The sequence below is a fragment of the Corvus brachyrhynchos genome, unplaced genomic scaffold (assembly GCF_000691975.1).
Source record: "Corvus brachyrhynchos isolate BGI_N302 unplaced genomic scaffold, ASM69197v1 scaffold175, whole genome shotgun sequence".
Taxonomy (NCBI): Eukaryota; Metazoa; Chordata; class Aves; order Passeriformes; family Corvidae; genus Corvus; species Corvus brachyrhynchos.
Window position 1 is genome coordinate 7,166,624 of NW_008238448.1, and position 18,298 is coordinate 7,184,921.

Below are 18,298 nucleotides of genomic sequence, written 5' to 3' on the forward strand. Positions count from 1 at the left end.
TCAATATCAGCAGGCTATTTAGAAATGGAATTTGTGGCAGTCTGCAAGAGACTTCTGTAATTTCAATTAGGCTTTCTTTGGAATGGGTTATCTGAGAAAAGTATGGTTTTGGAAAATAAAGGCTTTATCTACCTATTAGCAAGTCAATAAAAGCCATGAAGACTCCAAACTTCTGCTTTGGCTTTGTGTGCCTTAACAGACCAAACAACCTAGCTTCATTTGAAACTGGTTTCAAATTACTTGCAGATGGCTGGATGCAGATGAAAGACTGCATAAAGGTGTTCCTTATTCTATTCTCTACTCCCTAGACTATTGGGCTATGTGCTGACACTTGGATGCTTGTTTTACAATATCATTTGACATGTGGGATTTATGTGTCAAAATTTCATTTAAAGCCAAGAAAATGTCAACTAGCAACTACAGAGAAGCAGCAAAAGACTGTGCTTTTCAAGACAGAAGTCAGTGAGTTGGACACTGCCAAGTCTTAACCCTGTACCAAGCACACACAGACAAAAAATTTGACCCAACTGCCAGCAAACTAAGATTCCTTTGGTGTGTTCTGCTGAGATTCCATTACTGCCTTTATCATTAAGAAAATAATGTAATAAAATGAGACCTTTTCCCTGAATGCATTAATAAAGATAACTTGTTGGTCAAGCTCCAAAACCACTGGAGCCACATTTAATTTACTGCCTTTATGGATTTAGGATTTGGTTTGCTGCTATGTTCAGCCCACTGCAACAATATAATGGGAAATTGTAATGGCATGTTTAAAAGAAAGGGTTTCTAATTTATCACTGAAGCTTTAAAATGTCTTGTGAAGGCATCCACAATTAAATGCTACCAAAAATGGGCTTTTCACATCGTTTCACCACAGCTCACCAAAGGGGAAAGTGGAGAAGAGCCAAATAATTATCAATGTAATTTTTAATGCCAGTCACCTTAAACCAGTTTGGTGCAAAGAACAATTAAAATAGCTTTTAGGGGCTTTGCAACCCCATTTTGCTATTTCTTATGTCAAGGGTGACTGTGTATTAGTTCATAAAATATAAGATGCCATACTACTTTATTCCAAATCAATAATAATAATAATGAGTTATGTAAAGGTCCTTCTGATATCTTATGTGTAGCTGCTCAGAAAGGCACTAGTACTTTGTCCATGCCTACTTTAGACAGTGGAGACTTTGCCATCACCTACACATGAAGCACTGAGAAAACCAGAGCACCTGTGAGATGGAGTACCATGGGCATCACATCATGACAGAGATAAAGGTGGCATGAAAGACCTGTCTCCCAAAAATGTCTGCACAGGAAGAGCATTGCTTGTTAAGGGTCTGACTCTGCAGCCTCCCACACTGAGCAGAAAGTGCTCCAACAGCTGCATTCTCATGGGTTTGCTGCTGCCTTGTGATACAGGAAAAAGGGGAAATTAGTTTGAAATGTCCCTTACCTCTAAAGGAGAGCATTCTTCAGAGTGACATTTTAAGGTGAAGTGCCAGCCATGCCAGACATAAACTGGCATGGCTTTGGCTCACGGGCAAAAGATGGGCTCGAGGTCCTTTCCAAAAGCTATGTGCATTCCTCTCCTCCTCCTGGGACAGCAGGATCCTCCTCTTTCTCCTGCTCAGGCTTTAGGAGATGACAGCAGGAGCTCAGTCTCATGTGGCTGAGCAGTCTCTCATGACATCATGACATGATCCAACCCCTGGCTGAGAACAAATAAAAGCCCCTGACAGAGGGTGATCACCAAACCCGCAGAGTTCATTTGGATTAATTTTAAGATTGCAGAATATGGTAAAGAATATCTGAAAAATTCTTTCAGATTGCCTAGAAAATGCACCCAGCTCTTTGCTTTTGGGCAAGGTAGAAGGAATTTGCCATTTTAAATTTACCATCAGGACTGATTAAATGCTTGGTAGGTTGTGTTGAATAAGGCATTCTTCAACTCAGGTGACAAAAAAAGCCTTATTTAGAAAATGCAGCTTGTCCAGAGACTTGCTCTAACTGCAGAATTAAACAAACACATTTTTTATTTGTGTTTAAGAGTTTCCACTTCTGCAGCTTTTGCCAGAAGACTGAAGAGGTCTGTGATGTGTAATTTACTGTTCAGTGATTTTAAAGATGAATATTTGGATTCTCATTGATACTTGGTTTTTATTAGCTCATTTTGTTACCAGGGAGGTTTCCACATGCAGCTTTATATAAACTCAATCTATTTTCTTGTTCTGTCCTCGGGATACAGTGTGCCTTGCTTCAGGAAGAATTTGGAAACAAATGCTCTGGGGTTTTTTGGTTTCCTTTGCTTTTCTTACTCTCCACAGCTCATGCTTATACTTTCTATTAATTCCTTGCTGAAGGTAAATTATTTATTGCTGGGATTTCTGACAGTGGTTTTGGGATTCCTCCTCCTCCTTGTAGACCTGGTGAGCCAGGCTCCCCAGAGCAATGGGGGGCACTGCCTACATACTCACTTTTGCACATCCCAAAACCTACCTGAAGCCTACGGGCTTGTGTCTCCAATAGGGGCCCACCATGGCTAGTGAGAAATAGTTGAGGCCCTGAACAGCCAGATCACACCAGAGCTCCTTTGACCAGCTCAGCTTTATCATCATACAGGTGCTATAAAATCCACCATGCCAAAGCAGCTTTTAGGAACCTCTAAGAAGTGAAAGTCTACAAAAAGTCCTGAGAGCCATAAAATCAAGCTCAGATCAAGTTTAGAAGTTTAAATCCAAAATATGAATCCTGACAGCCCATGCTCAGCAGGCAGCTGACCCTTCTGGGAGCACCAGGACCTGGGTGGCCCCTCGATAAGGGCTGAGCATGGTCCTCCTGCCCACACCAGGTGCTGCCCAAGCCTTGGCAGCTTGTCAAGCATAAACCAAGTCAAGGCCCACAGACAAGACCCACCTAGATGGTCACTCCAGTGGATAGCCAAGGACACGCCTCATAGGAGTTTTCAGAAGAGGACTGTTCACAAAATACAGCAGCAATGCTATAGAAAGGTGGACAGAGGGAGGTGATACGCCTTTACACAACAGCCGAATGAACAGCTGGAATGCTCTGCCAAGGAGCAAGCAAATCCACTTCATTTCCTCCTCCCTGTGGAAGGCTTACAGCTCACCAGGTTCCCCGATTGTGTTTCACCTGGGCACCTAATCAAACAAACTGTTCATGAAGTAAGAGCTGACTGAGCAATATTTCAAACCCTGCAACTCTATGTACAATAGAAGTTGTTTTAAAATTACTTGCCAAATTAGCTCAAGCGAGCCAGAAGCACGAACTCCTAGCCAAAGCCCTCGGTGCAAGTCTGAAAGTTGAAATAAAACTTTTAGGGCTCTTGAAAGAACAGGAGATGAGGGAAATGGCATTCACATTCATTACAAAAATGTAATTCATAATCCCAGTGGTGGGAAGGTTAATGCCTTATGATTAATGACTGATTTCTTTGTGAAAGCAAAAAGATCTCTGGATCTGAGGACACTACAAAGAGCAAATATAACGCCCTGTAATCATGGCAATGATTCAGAAAAATAGATAGGTATGTGCCCTACCTTAAGTACCTGCTTAAGTGCTTTGATGCCTAGGGCTGTGCTTAATCAACGTGGTTTTTTCCTGTACTAACGTTTGTCTTGCCTTTTTCTTAGTAAAAGTTTCTGCTTCATTTAATTTTTAAGAAAAATAGATCTCCAGAAATGGCTAAAAATATTTCAAATATTTATGCACTAATGTTTCTTATCTGCTATTAATAATGCATACAAGAACTGACTCTACAAATTAGCACTGACTTCAGCATGTCTACCATCCCAAAGAGAAAGCATGTGTATTCCAACAAAATACCTCTGAACTCCTCTCTTGACATCAGATATTTTCACCCAATAATTAACTCACCTCTAATTAATTTCTCATCCCCTTTTTCCTCACATTTTCCTGTAGTATAGGAAGGCTGTGGCAGGCAAAACAAGATAGGTACTATCTTATTCCGTGGGTATTCCACCATGGCATATGAACCACCTCCTATCTGTTGCTCTGTTCATAGAAAGTGAGGTTAATCAACTGTCACAAACACACACAAAATTAACACTGTGGGAAGAAAAGACACCCAGAAAAGACTGAATTACAATGCAACTGCATTGCATCCTTCATAGATACCCCTCAGGAGTACCCAATGCAGCACACATGGTCTTTTAGGACATCATCCAGCAAAACATTTAAGTGCTTCCCTAATTTTAAGCATGTGATCAGTCCCATTGATGTCTATGACAAATATGTTTCCTCACACTCTCTCTGCATGGACAGAGGACAGGAGACATCAGATTTTACCACATCCCTGTATATTTGGAATAATAGGTAGAATGGTACCTTATGTCCACATGTTGTGCAGTCCTTGAATTCTTATAAACAGGTAACTTGGCACTGAGCATATCCCTGTCTGAGAACCAGATGCTCTCTAGGCCTGAGGTTCTAAACCTACCCCATCTTTCAGTCAATCTTGTACAAGAAATACAGTGATTTTTATTTGAATGGGAAAACTACTAGGTGGATTTTCCACAAAATTTCAAATGTGAGAAGTATGTGTTATTGCTCATTTGGCGAGAAGGACTTCTAAACACCTGCAACTAAAGTCTTCAAATGAAAGTGCAATGCAGAAATATAAGCAGAGTGATGTCAGTGTCATCTCCGGGACATCAGCAGTGAAGCAAACTGAGACAATTCAGGTAACTAAAAGGTTTGCATTAACGTGCATTCCTGTAAATTTCCCCTATGAATAAGAATGCTTTCAGATTAAGAACTGGTAATTTATCTCTCCTTGCTGTTCCACTGTGGTTACTTCAGCTACACTCCCACCCTCGGAATCACAACAGGGGGTGACTGCTGGCAACTGACAGGCCCCCCCACCCCCCAAAATAAAGGTTTTTATTTACAGCAGGGAGTGGGCAGGGAAGAGAGGAAGGAATATAATTGTTAAAACATAGGCTGTACTCAGAAACTGGGGGTTTTTTTTCCCCAAGTAATATACATTGGAATCTCAAGTAAATGGAGTGTGTAATTCTTTGTGAAATGGACACAGAGTTGACACAGAGACAAATACTCTGAAACACAAACCAGCACATGCACAGAAACGCACATATGTCTGTGTTGTACTCGGACACACGCAGAAACTCTGATTCCTTTTATCTGGTTAACTGTATGTTTTCCTCTAACATCTTACCTTCTATACTTTCAAATGCTTATTTTTTAATTAAGAACATTTTAAAATTTTTTTTAATTTTTTTTTTTTTTTTTTTTTTTAGTGACAAAGCCGCAGCAGACTTGTGGTAGGCTTCTGGAGTGCAATTATCCAATTCCACAGCACCAGTCCCTTTTCTTTTTGGATGGCAGTCACAGATTCCAGATGCCAATGTACTGAGGCTAATTTTTTCCATCAGCAACATCTAGCTATTTGGCAGGCAGCTCTAGAATTTTTGCTGGCTGCCTCAGAGCAGTTAAATGGCAGCACTCTCCATATATTGCCTGGGAAACTGATTTACCTGGGTGGTATTTTAACCAATGTTTTGCCTTCCCTGTACATTTTATGCAATGGTTTCCTACCAACAAACATGCCTGTGAATTATCTTCACATTAAATTTCCACAAAGACGTATTTTTATTTGTAGTCGGAGTCCTGTGCTTAAGTGTTCTTTCACGATTTGCAGGCTCCTGTGGTCACAACTCCATGGTACCAGGATTCCTGAGCTCCTGTGTTGAGGGACAGTGGAAGCCATGCAATTAATCTCCTCAATTTGCCAGCCAACCTGAGAGAGACAAAAGAGAAATGGTTTCAGCCCCTGATCCCAATTTCAAATTGCATTTGTTTGCAAAATATTTCTCTTCTCAGTGTTACTTCCGTGGACTAAAACATTCTACATTATTAAAAACTCCTAGAACACACTAACTTCCAAGTGAAAAGCTATCAAAAATCCATTTATTTTTTTAATTTGCTTAATAAATGTTGAAAAAAGGTGCTCTTTTTTTGTTTGTTTTTCTGGGTTTTTTTTTCTGATCAAAAGCATCCATTGAGTTTTTTATGAATTCACAAAAAAAATTGTATCTGGTATCTTAATTTCTTTTCCATAACATGTCATGACCTTAATATTATACCATACAGATCATATTCAAATAAACATTGGTGCTAAGTTCACATACATTTCCAAAACCACATAAATATATAAATATGTATATCTATATAAACATAATGCCTGCTATCAGGCATTAAAAATACAGTTTACTTGAAAATATACAATGCCTAAGCTGAGTAACTGGACCACAGTAAAGGCGAGTAGAGGGTACAGTTCCAGTTGGCAGAAGGACAAGACTGGAAAGAGGAACAAGGCTCTTGGTGCCCATGTGGTACTGGATCACAGGGACAGACCTGCACCTGAGGATGCTCAGGCTAAGCCCCAAGAAAAAAATTCTTAAGACACAACTAGTCAAATGTCATCCAAACTTGTCTGTGGAGGATGGAGATACTCAAGGTCAGACCCAGGAAGAGCCTGTTGGAAAAGGTTTGGGCTTAGCTGATGTTCCAGTATGAAAGGGAAGAGCATCTGGGTGGTCTGTGAGCCCACGCCTCCACCACAGCTCTGTGAGCCCGTGCTTGCAGGCTTGCTCTCCTGACTGTCCTCACCTCTTTCTTTCCCCAGAATTTGGCTCCCTTGCAAATGAGAGATGGCAGACATTGCTTACATCCCCTGCAATCAAACCATCAGGCACTTTCCAGGGAATGATGAACGGTAGTCTCTCCTCAAAGGAAGCCAACAATCTGCTGCTGTTCAGCTGAATGCTGGACGTCTTTCCATGACCTGAGTCACAATGATTAGGCCTTCTGCCGGTTTGTCTATTAAACCTTCACATTTTAATTAGGGGTCTGGGAGGAGGGCTGTTTTCTTTGGAAGGGGAAGGATGTCATTTTCATTTTTTCCCTCTGGTGTTCCTTCCTCTTGGGAAAGTTCCCCTGTGGAGCTTAAGTATGGATAATTTGCTGTCTGCATCAGGAAAAGCACCATGTGCAGAGCACATATGCCAGTGGACAAAGCATCCTTTGGCTGCAGGACACATGCCTCAGAACAGGCAGGTATCCAGGGAGTGGTGGGCAGCTCTCCCCACTGCCCAGGATGGGAAGTGCTTCCCCTTTTAACTGCTTGTGCCCTGCTCCAAGCAAAAAGGAGGTCTCCTACTTGTCCCTATAGAAACAGGTACCTTTGTGCATCTGTGCTGTGTGGTTGCAGAAAATGTCACATTACAGCACCAGTGACCTGATGTTCACATGCACTCAGAACCCTCCACAACCTTCTGTCACTGCAGGGTTGGCTTTACAGTTTGTGATGGGCTTTCTCCATGTGAGAAGCAGGTTCTTCATCACAGGACTGTTTCCTCTGTGCATCTCTTTCTGCAATCCCAGCTGGTTTCAGTGCTGTCAGAGCCGTCACAAGCACTGTGCCTGCCTCCACTGGAGCTGATGACAAGCCATGTGAATGACCACAAGAACATTTTGTCTCATTCCTCTGCCTGGAGCCTTTCTCCTCTCCACCCCAAACCACAGACTTACCCAGAGCTGGGGAACAGAGCTGAAGAATTAAACCACATTTTGCTCTGTGTCTGAAAAAACATAGCAAGCAGTCACATTTTGTAGAAAGTAGTAAACAATCGATTTTTTGTAGGACTGAATGCATCAGAATGACGAGAAATACCTCTTGAGCTTTCTCTGAAGTTAGATTTCATTTCCATTACTGACATGGTAGTGTACTATGTCCGTCTTTTCACCAACATACCATACTAGGAAATAAGATGATGACTGGAACTGTAATTTCTACTTTAAATTTATGGAGGTCAGGTCCTCTTTAGGATGAATTGAAAAATCTTCCTCTTGCCTTCACCAGTGATTCAGTTTTAGTGTGCTGGACTGTGCCCAAGGGCTGGCAAACCACCTGCAGGTTGATGTCTCCTTGCTGCAGCTGGAGCCCCTGGGAAGAGCTGGCAGTGGAAATCCAGGACAGCTGCTCCATCCATTTATCAGTTTCACAAGGAGCCTGCCACTAGCTCCTACATGCTCCTGCAAAGCTGGCTCCACTATCAAATATGACTTCTCCTTATGGGGTGAAAAATGCATCATTTTCTTCCTTAACAACAGAATTTAAGAATCCTGATTCCCACACCAAATGTGATATTGCAAAATTCTGAGGAACTATATAAAACTTGCATCCTGACCTCCCGAGCTACTTTGCAATCTCAATTTCCATGTCAGTCAGCTGGGTCGCCTCATTCTCCAGTGTCCTTGGCTAGGTTATATTGTCTTACAAAAGATAAATTTACAGATGGAGACCCAAGGGTTAAATTACATAGGGTATAAGATAAAGATAAACCTATGGATGCCTAAAGAAGTTGTGGTTAGATGTCAGCTGTTACTTCGTGCTGGCATTCTTGGGTTATGCAGAAATGTAAGTTCCACACACATGCTCTGTTGACACTGCTGTTTGTCCCATGAAGTGTTTCTTCTTGGGCACTGAGAAGTTGGATCCTGGGACATAAATCCCACTGCTGTTTTATCACTGACTGCTGCCACGTGGAAGATAAAACTTGTTACTCCCGCTGCCTTGCTGTCAGCCCTTTCTCCCCCAGCAGCTTGTCAAATGCTGTTTGCAGATTACACAGCTTTCATCTACCCACCGGAGGACGCCTGCCTGCCGTGATTCCACATGCTCACAACTGCAGGGCATGGGGAGACTCAGCACCATTCACCCCCTGATGCAGCTGATGACTGTCCCATTGTGAAGCCCATTGCTGGGCCACTGGGAATAGGAGTATCCAGTGTTTATGGTGAGCAGCAACATTGGCATTGCAATGTTGTTGAGCAATTTTCAAACTTGAGGCTCCAGCTTCTCATGTCCTTAGCCAGGAGCAATTTCACAGCTGCCTTTGTACCAGCTGGGCTCCAACTCTGCAAGGCTCCACCCTTCCAAGAGCAGCAGCAATGGAAAGGAAATAGGAAGAAATCAGAGAGAACGGTGTGAGAGGTGGAGGGCTGTGTTCAAGTGTGGCAGTGCCTCATCCTTCATTTTTACTGCATCATCTCCTAGAGATGTCTGTGGCCTGTGGCTTCCCAGTCTCCCGTAAGATCAGGCTCTGAACAGGAGAGACCAGATGAAGGTCTTTGGCTGACAAAGAGAAATCAATTACCATGACAGATGGATTGTAGCAGTTGGAGGTGAGTAAAAGAAAAACAGCCATGAGCTCTCCTACAGCACACAGCGAGAGTCCACGTAAAGCTGCTGTAGTTCCCCTTCAGGAGGTGTTTCCAGCCACATGAAACAGCCATGGCCAGCAAAGTAAATGCCCACCACCAGCCAAGTGTGCTACCAGGAGCAGCTCCTGTCTGACTCAGAAACTTCTGAAAATACAGCCTTGAAGAGATCCTACTGGTGTTTGCGTACTTGCATGGCTTGGTGCTTAGACAGTAGTCATCCTTCAGCAAGAAAAAGCAGTGGTGAACAAAAGATTTGGTTTTTTCCCTGATAAATCCATTGATTTACAGAACGCTTTTTTCTTTTTTTTTTTTAATAAAAGTGGGTAAAATTCAAAAAATAATGGCTCTGAGTGCACCACATCTCAAGTGTTCACATGAGAGGCTCTGACAATGTCAGGTCTTCAGAAGGCATCAAGAACTAACCTTCTGAAAATGAATCCTTTCTAAAGTTATTTTGCATAGGTACCCAAGAAATATGACCCCTAAAATAACAGTTGCCTTTAAAAACTGTTTCCATAAACCAGGAATCATTTCACTATAATTAATTAATAATTATTAATCAAATTCTACTGGGATATTTGTACATATAGTCATATATGAGATCATTGTTTTATTATTATGCTAATATTAATATCCAATTGATTGCATAGAAAAAATTTAGTTACTATTTTAGGCATAGAATGGCTTGGTTTTATATTAAATCCCCTGCTTATCTCCTGTACTTTCTGCCCAACAGAAGATCTGAAACACATCACTTTTTTAATATCAAGAAAAATACTATATCTGAGGTGCTTTTTCAATGACCCTTTTTCAATGAGAAAAGCAGGCCTTGCCAGATATGAATAGTAGCCATGTGTTAGACAATGGAGCTTCAATGTGCTTGTTTAATTTGCAGTCATACACAAACTGAGCAGTAAACAACCTCAGCAAATAATGAGCAATTGATGGAGAGCATTTTTTACTAGGGACAACAAACATGAAAGTCAAGATTAATCCATTGCTTCAATTTCACTGCCAATGTGAATTAGAAACAGGCTGCATACATTCTGTTTTAACTTAGAGAATAAAAGGTTCTCATTGTCTAAAAAAACTAGATCAATTTTCAATAAAATTCAAAACCTATTTTACTTCCTCCTAGTGGTTTTTCCAAAAATTTCGTAAGTAGGCATGGCTGTAGTAAATATGGCAAATTAATTTTGTTACTTAGATAGATGTGAGACAGCAAACAGCTTTCCTGCTATTAATTGATAGCTACAGAAAAGATGCAATGGATCACCCCAGACAGCTGTGATAAATCTTTTTCTTTTTAACATTTGTTTTGAAAACACAATTTTGCAAGTGATTGATGTGAAGAAAATTGGCTACAGTCTCCTTCTGCCATATTAGCTAGAAATGTCTATATTTAACACCTAACACACTGATGTTTGGTGGCTTCCTCAAGCAGGTCTCTCCTATGTAACAGCCCCATCTCTGAAGGTGCCTTCAGGACGTTACAGTGAGAGTTCGTGGTATTTTCATGGTGAGAAAGCAGTAGGTGGAAGCCCCGTTTCCATTCCTGTGGCAGTTGAGTAGCTTCAAGCCACTGCTTCTTGTGTCCCTGCCCTTCCCTGTCCTGCAGGAGAGAGCAAGGAGCAGCACTGCCCTCTGTGCTCGATGGCTGCCCAGTGCCAGCCCAAGGAGCCTCCCTCGGTCCCTCTGCCCTGCACTAAATTACACCAACAGACTGCAAGAGAATGCAAAACAGAGATGTGAAATCCACTGAGATGAGCTGAATCAGCTCAATCATGCAGAGTAACAACTACATTCATAGAGTAAGGAAGAAAAGGCTGCAGCAGAAGTACCCCCACAGATATAAAATGTGCATGAGCAAGAACACCACTGCTCAGCAAATCATGGGGAGAAGAGCCCACTGGGAAGAGCACAGAAGCAGCAAGAATGGGATGCCCCAAAATATAAACAAGCAGGAGGATAGTAAGCAAGCCCCAGAAAAAGTGAAAGGAGACAAAGAACAGATGGCAGTGAATAAATAAAGCCAGAAGCATAGCAATGATTATAAAGAATTTTATAGTAGAGGAAAAAGCCCGTAAGAATGATAAAATATTATTTATTAACTCCCAGTCTCTGCACTTTATGGTGCCCCCCTGATTGGCAGGTGTATGAGCTCAGTTCCCACAAAGAAAACTCACTTTTCAGGTGCATTGCTGTATCTGAAGGGAAGTGTTCTGTATTTGTTTTGATGTGGATTTTTGCCTGTCCACAGGCTATCATTTTGCTGAGAATACCCCCAAATGCTGCAGAGAAAAACCTGCCACAGGCAGTTCAATTTGCAGCTAAGGACCAGGGAACTCTCTGCCATGCCTCTCTAAAAAAATGATGCTTTCTCAGTTCCTAAGAGGGGATGACTGTAGATGTCACACATGGGACATTCAAGTTGGAGGACTGAATTGCATGGAGAAAACAAACATTTGGGGAAAGTTTGAGCTCCCTGAAACTGGAGAATATTCTTGGTCTGGATAAAAAGAGAGGAAACAGTCTATATTTGGTATGTCATGTATTTATACAACAGAGAAGATGAGCTAATAACTACCTCACCTGATAGCTATTTATGAAACTGCAAAAATGTGTTATTTTTACCAAAGCAACAATAGTGAGACACATGGAAAGACAATACACTGTGGTGACTCCATACAAGGACATTGAGAAAGACACCTACCCTGCAGTTCTGTGTTCTGTGTTAGGTCCTGACTTTTCTGTATGGATTAGATGTGGATGGATGGATGGATGGATGGATGGATGGATGGATGGATGTGCAGTTCTCTTCAGGAGCCATTATATTATTTACTAACATTTTTCTGTGTGCAGTGGATTAAGCACAGAATAGGCTAGTAGTTACCTATCCAAAACTGCACCTTGTGGCAGACTGACTAGGATCATGCCTCCTGCCTGAAAAGTGACAAGTAAAGGATTGTAAGAGCACAATGAAACCCCAAAGGCTAGGTATAAAATGGATAATATTTAATGATAAAAGACAAGTTGTTGAGTCATGTCTGACTAAAATAGATGCAGACTATTTCTGTTTAGCAATATTCCCCTCTAGCAGGGGGGCTATAGCAGTGGATTGACAATACCTATTTAAAATGAGAACAAAGTTTTTGCAGTAAATGTAAACTGAGAGAAACTTCATTCACCTCTGCCCCCTCTGAGGGGGCAGGGATTTTTGTTGGCCATCAGTATTAACTCTCTCATTTGCCAGGGTTCGTATCCTTGGCATGTGTGATCAGCTTTATTGGTTTCTCTGTCCTTTTAAGGAAAGAATGAAATGTCTTTCTTTGATTTTACACTTTCGAATATGGCCCAGACTTATGATTTTGAATATGCTTCCCTCCATGCCCATCAAGAATCCTAAGGAAATCTGAGTGGGCAGGTGGGAGGTGTAGTCCCAGCTGGCCTATCAGCTTCAGCAACTTTCTAAAGCATCTCAACCCCAAGGCATGACTGCCCACCATGGCCTCTACTCTCTCAGAGCCTGGATACTTTTGCAAGCTTTCTTACATTCAGATGATGTGTACAATTTCTAGTTATTTTTCTCAAATGCTGTAGTAGAAAATCCATCTGCAGATACCAAAAATCTTCCAGGCCTGTATTCAGTTTCTAGACATCTGTGTGTTTGTCACCTGGAGGTGACTGGAAGGCATTGTAAAGGCCCCTTTTGGCAATGTCAGGATGTTATTTGTGCCAGTTAACATGGGCTTCCCACAAATAAAGACACTAAACCTTTAGCTCCAGAGCCACAGCTGTCTTCTTTCTTTAAAAGTTTTTTACTACAGAACACTCTAAAGCGTTTGTTGGTGTCTGCAGTGCATAATCTGCTGATCTAATGCTTTAGGTTTTAAATAAGTTGATGCTCGCATTGGTCTTAATAATTCATTTGCGGTCACAGAGAAATATTCCCAAACATACACATCACCCAAAACAACTCATTTTGAATGCCATGAAGATAAAGGAAGGCCTTTTCCCACACAGTGCATGATGATATGGTGAAACACATTGTCCTTACTATATGAAAAGCAAAAGTTTAAAGGAGCTAAAGAAGAGATTAGGGCAGCTGACAGGAAACAGGGGAGTGCAGTGGCTCTTGAAGACAGTTTTGCCCCTACCCCTTGTTGCTTACCTCGTGTCACGGTGGATGCCCAGCCCCCAGTGGACAATACTGTTCTGGTTTTGGTACTTTTTGGTAGTCTTCTCCCAGACATCTCTTGTTGCCTGTGGCTGGGGCAGGGCATGGGATGGTTCCTATGATCTTCGCTGCCTTCCCTTAGGAGCTGTGGATACAGCAAGCCTTCCCGCAGCTGCCTCTGGAGCAAAGTTATGACACTCTGAGAAGAGGTCACCAAGGCATTTGAGCTGTGTCCTTGGCAAGAGATGCCCTTTGCTCTTTCTTCTCATAGTACACACTCCACCTCCAGAAACATCACGGGGTATGACTGGGCTAAATATGCACATGGGGGTAAAGAAAGGAGAGTTTTTGCAAAGCCAGATACTACCACAGTCCTTCCACTCTGGGACTATGATGAATGTTTATGCTCACAGCACTGACTGTTCATTAGCAGAAGCTGTCATATTTTCATCTGAGATCACTTAGCTGGAGTGTTTTGGCAGTAAATTTCTGGCCCCTCTCTTTGTGAGGAATGCCAGACAGCAAACTGCTCACCAGCTGCTACATCTACATTTTTAAATAATTGACAGTTCCATTTTGTTAATTTTTACAGACATTGATGTAAATGACAGTTCCTTAAAAGATACCTCTGTGTTCAAACTGAAGGCACATCTGAAGAATGGAGATGCAATACTTCTTTTTCTTTTTCCTCCTTAATGTAAATACCTTCAGCTTGAAATGTCAAATATTGGACTCTGCCATATTCTTTATCTCTCTATGTATTATCAAAAGGAAATGTATTTCCAAAGATGACATTTTTATAGTGAAATAACCTGTTGCTTTTTAAAATGCTGTTTTAATTGTGGTTGTCAGGCGGTTTGGAGACAAGTTTTATGAATGGCAGCTCTGAAGGCAGGAAAGAGGGAGGTTTCACTGTGTTTCCTCACAGGAGCCGCTCTATGCTCGCCTGATCTTTTCCAGGCTCTTGTGACTGAGACATCACACAGCATAGTTGGGCATGCTGATCTGCAATGCTGCAGCTCTGCTGGTGACACACAAACTGGAATTCAACCTTCTAATGTAGCTAGGACTTGACTGGTCAGGATGGTGGAAGACTGGGGCCCACGCCCTAAGCCAGAATCCAGAGCTAAGAGACAGCTGAAAGGCTGGAGCACAGGCCCAGCCTCCTCTCCACATGGAGAAGGCAAGCAGCCACATACTGTAATCACAAACATCCTGTCCAATGGTCACACATCTAAATATTCTACTAGACTCCATGGCAACAAACAAAACTAGAACAAAAACGTAGAAATCTTGCGGATCAGTAGATCTGCTCTGAGCTCTTGGAAACTAGACGACTTGGATTAAACTGCCTAGCTTCATAATGTTTGTTTGGCAGGGAGGGGAGGGAACTTTGACCTTAGACTCTTCAGTTTATTATCATATCTAACCTCTTGCTCTCATTTTTGGTCAGATGGAGCAGATATACTCAAAGGGAGTATCATTCTCTGATGGGGTCTTTACATAGTTTTGCGTAACAGATTTATGATTTTACATGGCTTGTTTATAGTGCTCTGTTGACTAGAGAAGGGTGACTTTTTTTTGAAGAAATGCTTTTCTCTAAAAAATGTTTGTTTAAATCAATCAAAATTCTTTGTGATTTGACTGATATTTTTCTGCCAAAAATAATTGGACCTTCAAACAATTCAGAAGTTCAAATGTTTTGATTTATCGTTAACTTGAACTGTTTTGCCTCCTGCTTTACTAAGGACTTTAAAAAAATATAAATGCTTTTATTAAGCTTTCAACTAAATCCATTTTTGGTGGTGGTCCTGATTTTACAAGGACATAATTCATTGAACCTTCTTCACTACTTCCTGCAGTTTTGGGGGTTGTCTACCAAACCCAAAAGCTTATTGTCTTAGCACCTCTCCCATGCAGGCAGCCAGGGATAACCATTTGTTCTGCTTACTGAAATTTAGAAATGCCTTCCTAGTGAGACTTGCTGCTGGATAGCATTAACACTCCCTAATCCATCTGATCCATAAGGAGAAAGTTCATAGGCAAAGCAGCAATGCTCAAAATGCTCAAGGGAGCTTATGATCACTGCACGGGCAGTGTGCTCCAAACCTTGGTGCACAATCACAGTTTCCCTAAAGTTGGGTCTATTTTTACCTACATGAGACTGTTTTGTCCAGAGATTCTTTTATTTCATTAAATATATCACACAGGAAGTTATTCCTCTTAAAGCCCTCTCGGCTCTCCTTTCCATGCCAGTAGAGGTAGCCTCTCCCTTGTGAAAAGTGCTCGTGCTATTGTCTCCTCCTAAAGCTTCAGTGTTTTACAAGCAGCAGTTTCCTGGAAGGTAAAGGCACTAATCAGCAGTTTAGAGGCCTTTCTCACTTGACTGGATCTGGATTTATTTGGTGCTCAGCAGGACAAGTTCAGCAGAGGGAAATTGAGTGTCACTTATCAATGCTGTTATCACTGTCATGGCTTAACTCTAAACTCAACCTATATTCAACATATTCTTGAATAAGAAGAGCTAGAAAAGGACGGCGTTTGCACAGCAGTCACTCTGCAAAGCACAAACGTGAGAAAGTCTCCACACCATGTATGATCTCCTTGGTCATAGATGCAAGGCTGAAGGCTCAGCTCACATTTTCTTAGACAAAGAATTGTACAGGCAGCCTGAGTTAACCCATTAGCCACCATGATTCCCAGCTCTCTCCTTGGACTGCAGAGTACTATGACAAATGTGGCCAACATCGCGCCAGGACAGAGTGCCATAGCAAAGTATCTGATCGACCCCTTTTTGCCATAGCACATCCTTTGGCTGCTCTTCATTTACTGGTCTCTTGGTTAACTGCAATTTATTCTTCAGGCCATTGATAAAAGGTAAGAAACTGCACAGATCCAAGATCTGATCCTGTTCATTTCACTGACTAGAGATCATAGGGATTTTGCACTCCTATTATGTCAAAACTAAAACAGCCACATAAAACAAGTAAAATACCAGACATCTTGTATCACTACAGCAATCATTAGCAAGTAAATTCACAACCTCATCACAGGTTTTGATGAGGTTGTGAATTTACTTCATCATATTATATTGTAAATTATACAATATATGCAAGAGCACTAATTTTCTACTGAATTATATTGTAAATTATCTTTTCCCTTACCTCAAGTCTCATCTTTGTGAACTGGTATTAGGTATTTTATTGCTGTTTAATTCCCTGTTGAGTCACACTTCAGCCTTTCCAACATTTTTTTCAGCCAGGCTGACAAGTCCACAGTAGTGACTCCAGTTGTCTCCATTTCAACATTGACTTAACATTTACGAGTTTCCCATGCTGTGGGGGACTGCCACATTTAAAAACCAGCCCCTTCTCATGTAGCTCTTTACAAACTCTTACAAACTAATTATTGAGACCTGTGGGTTAACCTATTTGTCTGTGTCAGTGGAAAGCATTGCACGATCAGCCAGCATAAAAGCATCACTTGCTTGCCTCTTCTATCTGTCACCTCTGGTATTTCCCTGACGGGAACTTCAGTGCTAAGTCTTTCTGCTTAGCTTCATCCACTGTGGCTGACCCAGCTGGATTAACAGCTTGAATCACTTAACAGCAAATCCAGCTGCAAACCCAAGAAAGAACTCCCAGCTCCTTGTCTACACAAAGCCACAAGAAGGCAAGACCTTTCTCCAGCCATCCTGTGCAGGAGCTCACTGAGAACAGACTCGGCATGTCTGTCTAACTCCAAAGCAGGGTGCTAAAAGCTCTCAGGGTATTTGCAATGACAGCAGCCACAGCAGGAGGGCGAAGCCTGGAGTTCTTTCCGTGGAAATTAGGACAAAGCAGTAAACATTAAATCTTCTCACAGGAAGCTTCTCTTCACGCTGCTGTTGTTTTGTTCACCCAAGTTTGAGCAAACTGGATCAAAGGTCCATCTAACCCAGAAAATCTAGTTTTTTCAGAATATGTTCCTAAGTTCCAGCCACCTGTGGCTGGATGATTTCCTGAGCCAGAACAACGTCTTTCTATAAAGATCTCTGGGCAGGGTTTTCTTCCACAAGTTTTTGCAGGACATTTTTAAACTTTACATACGAACACAGGCATATATATGTGGCACATTTTTGTTGCTATAGATACATTAGTTCCGAAGAGACTATGTATCATTGATAAGCAAAATTATTGTTAGAATAGCTTCTTAGTAGGGACCAAACAGTTACATAAGCAAAATGAATCCAATTAAAAGTCCATTTTTCTCACAACCACAGTCTTCTGAATCACTCATTGTTCAAGCCGAAGTTTTCCATGCCTAAAGAGAGCGGTTTTCTTATCCTCTTACAAGTCAAAGCAAAATCCCTGCAACCATTTTTAGGTTATGGGAGAGTGATTCTAACCAAATTTTTTCCAGGAGAACTGCAATAAAAACAGATGAAATTTGAAACTTGTCCATGACTGAGTAATCAATGAAAATTAGTGCTCTTGCATGCTTTGAAAGTAATTTGCTTTAATTTAGCAAAGTTGTGGCTTTTCACAAACAGCATGCTGTGTACTCATGGCTGAGATGTTGTCTACAGCTGGACGTAGTGCAGGGGTCAATGAGCACATGCACTGATTCCAGAAAGATCTCTGTGTTGCTGCAGAGCCTGCCATTCACTGAAGTCACCCTGTAGAAGAAATAATTCTCTTTTATGGGTGTGGAGATCTGAGTTAACCCAGCCCGTGAATTTCTTCCAGGTGTGATTTCTTCCATGAGGTGTGAGGGGCCTGTGCTCAGAATGCAAAAATAGGATAAGCACAGGTGAAAGGGAAGAATCAATAAACCAACCATCTTTTCTAAGAGCTCTAC

General features: G+C 41.6%; 2 long non-coding RNA genes across 4 annotated transcripts in view; one reads left to right on the top strand and one right to left on the bottom strand.

Moving 5' to 3' along the window:
- LOC108447298 overlaps nucleotides 1–18,298 on the top strand; it is an 86,779-nt gene that overhangs the window by 65,840 nt on the left and 2,641 nt on the right. The window contains exon 4 of one of the 3 annotated variants that reach the window (XR_001862781.1): nucleotides 6,683–13,428. The exons of 1 other annotated variant lie outside the window; for it this stretch is intronic. This is a non-coding gene — a long non-coding RNA (uncharacterized LOC108447298). Of the gene's footprint in view, nucleotides 1–5,695; nucleotides 6,005–6,682; nucleotides 13,429–18,298 lie in introns of those variants that run through there. One more of the 3 variants, XR_001862779.1, reaches the window with a different exon arrangement.
- Nucleotides 5,623–15,025, bottom strand: LOC108447300. The gene is made up of 2 exons (XR_001862787.1): nucleotides 13,454–15,025; nucleotides 5,623–5,794 (listed from the first exon to the last, which is right to left on the bottom strand). It is a non-coding gene; the product is annotated as an uncharacterized LOC108447300 (long non-coding RNA).